This window comes from Penaeus vannamei, chromosome 26 (genome assembly GCF_042767895.1).
Source record: "Penaeus vannamei isolate JL-2024 chromosome 26, ASM4276789v1, whole genome shotgun sequence".
NCBI classification, from domain to species: Eukaryota; Metazoa; Arthropoda; class Malacostraca; order Decapoda; family Penaeidae; genus Penaeus; species Penaeus vannamei.
In genome coordinates, this window is record NC_091574.1 from 29,331,230 (window position 1) to 29,333,729 (window position 2,500).

Here is a 2,500-nt window from a genome sequence, read left to right on the forward strand (position 1 = left end):
CCTGACCCTCCCCCCCCCCCCCCATGGCCCTTACCCTAGTTTGTTAGGGGTGACTAAAGAAAAAAAATGTATAGCTAAATCAATAAAAAAAAAAAAATCGTGAATGAATATCGAGTCATTAAGAACAGCGTCTAAGTAGAAGAAACAAAGAGAGACTCAGATTTTCCGTGTGTGGAAGAATTACTTAGAGTGAGTGATGTAAATACAGAAAGAAACAGCGTATTGAATAGATAGAAATTAAATATAGAAGCGTAAATATGATTGAGTCTGCACTATGCACTTCCATGTGATTTGACGTTAATTCGTGGCAGACAAATCGAGAAAGTCAAATATAGCTTTGACGAAATTATTCTTTGGCAAATATACGATTCTGGATGTCAAAAGCGTACTCAATAAAGAGCGTGTTGCAAGTTCAGCGTGAGATTTTCAAAAGATGTTTCAAAAGCTTGCTCAATCATGGAATATATTCGGACGTATTCTGTCTTCCACGATTCTTTATCTCTGTTCATCTGTCTCCGTCTCTGTCTCTTTCTCTCTTTATATACCTATGTTCCTATTTATCTGTATGTCTGTATTTTATCGGTCTCTTTCTGTTTGTCTATATTTACCTGTCTTTCTATTTTCTCTGTTTATCTATCTATCTCCGTTATTTCTCTCTCTCTCTCTCTCTCTCTCTCTCTCTCTCTCTCTCTCTCTCTCTCTCTCTCTCTCTCTCTCTCTCTCTCTCTCTCTCTCTCTCTCTCTATATATATATATATATATATATATATATATATATATATATATATATCTCCCTCAATCTCTCTTTTGCTGTCTTTCTCCCTTCGCTCCCCTTCTCTCTCTCTCACTTCCTCCATCTCCTCCTCATCATCATCTATTTCTTCTTCTATTTCTTCAGTTCACATCCTCTCCCTTTCCTTCCTTTTTTCGTTTTTATGATCTATTTCTCCAGTTCACATCCCCTCCTTCTTTTTTGTCTTTATCATCTATTTCTTCTTCTATTTCTTCAGTTCATATCCTCTCCCTTTCCTTCTTTTTGTCTCCTCCTCTCTCCTTTAATCTTCCAGACCTTCTTTCTCTAGTTTTCTCGAAGAAGGTCGCTCGATTTCTCGTCTTTTCAGCATCCTTTTTCATTCCCTCACGCTTTTCGTCTGTCCGTCTGTCTGTCTGTCTGTCTGTCTGTCTCTGTCTGTGTCTACCTATATGTCTGTTTGTATGTGTCTTCTCCTTTCTCTTTCTCTCTCTCTTATTTTCTTTCTGCTCTCTCTCTCTCTCTCTTTCTATCTCTCTTATTTTCTTTCTGCTCTCTCTCTCTCTCTCTCTCTCTCTCTCTCTCTCTCTCTCTCTCTCTCTCTCTCTCTCTCTCTCTCTCTTTCTCTCTCTCTCTCTCTTCTGCCCTCTCTCTCTCTCTCTCTCTCTCTCTCTCTCTCTCTCTCTCTCTCTCTCTCTCTCTCTCTCTCTCTCTCTCTCTCTTTCTCCTTTGACTATACTTTCAATGCCTTTACCTGAAATAGAAACGGTAAAGGCAAAAAAGAAGAAAAAGAAGAGAAAATAAGAAAAGAAAGGAAAAAGAGAGAGAGAGAAAAAAAAAAGAAGAATCTTTATTTCGAAAATACTTTTTATTCTCATGCAATTATAGCTCTTAGTGCATAAATCGCCTGAAAGACAGAAATTACCTCTGATATGGAACGGTACTCTCTGAATCAGCCAGAATTAGTTTTGTTTTTCCCTCTATCTCCCCTCCTCCTTCCCCTCACCTCTCCGAATTTTTCTGTCATCAGTAAGTAGACTGTAATTACATAAATAGGATTGTCATTTTGTTTCGTATTGCGTTGTGGTTTGTCTCTTCCTTTTCCCTTTCTCTTTCTTTCTCTCTCATTTTCTTACTTCATCTCTCTGTCTGTTTCTCTTTCTCTCTCTCTTTCTTTGTGTGTCTGTCTGTCTCTCTCTCTCTCTCTGGCTGTCTGTCTCTCTCTCTTTCTGTCTGTCTGTCTGTCTTTCTTTCTCTCTCTCTCTCTCTCTCTCTCTCTCTCTCTCTCTCTCTCTCTCTCTCTCTCTCTCTCTCTCTTTCTTTCTCTTTCTTTTTCTGTCTCTCTCTTTTTCTCTGTCTGTCTGTCTCTCTCTCTCTCTCATCTCTCTCTCTCTCTCTCTCTCTCTCTCTCTCTCTCTCTCTCTCTCTCTCTCTCTCTCTCTCTCTCTCTCTCTCTCTCTCTCTCTCTCTGTTGTAAAATCGACTCATTACCGCCTTGTCTGGACACTTTCTCGAAGTTTCTCCACGCCGAAAACCTCCATTTATGTGTCATTTATACACCATTTGATAATTTCCTACGAATAAACAGGTCCTCTGATCTATGTAAAAGCAGCTCGTATATATTTCACGCCGTTTGGGACCCCGCGCATAAATTAAGTTTGGGATTTTGCTAAGGGGGAGGGAAATTCGGGTTTATTATTATTATGACTTTTTTGAACAATTTGCTGGTCAGTGTCGTGGCATAACAGA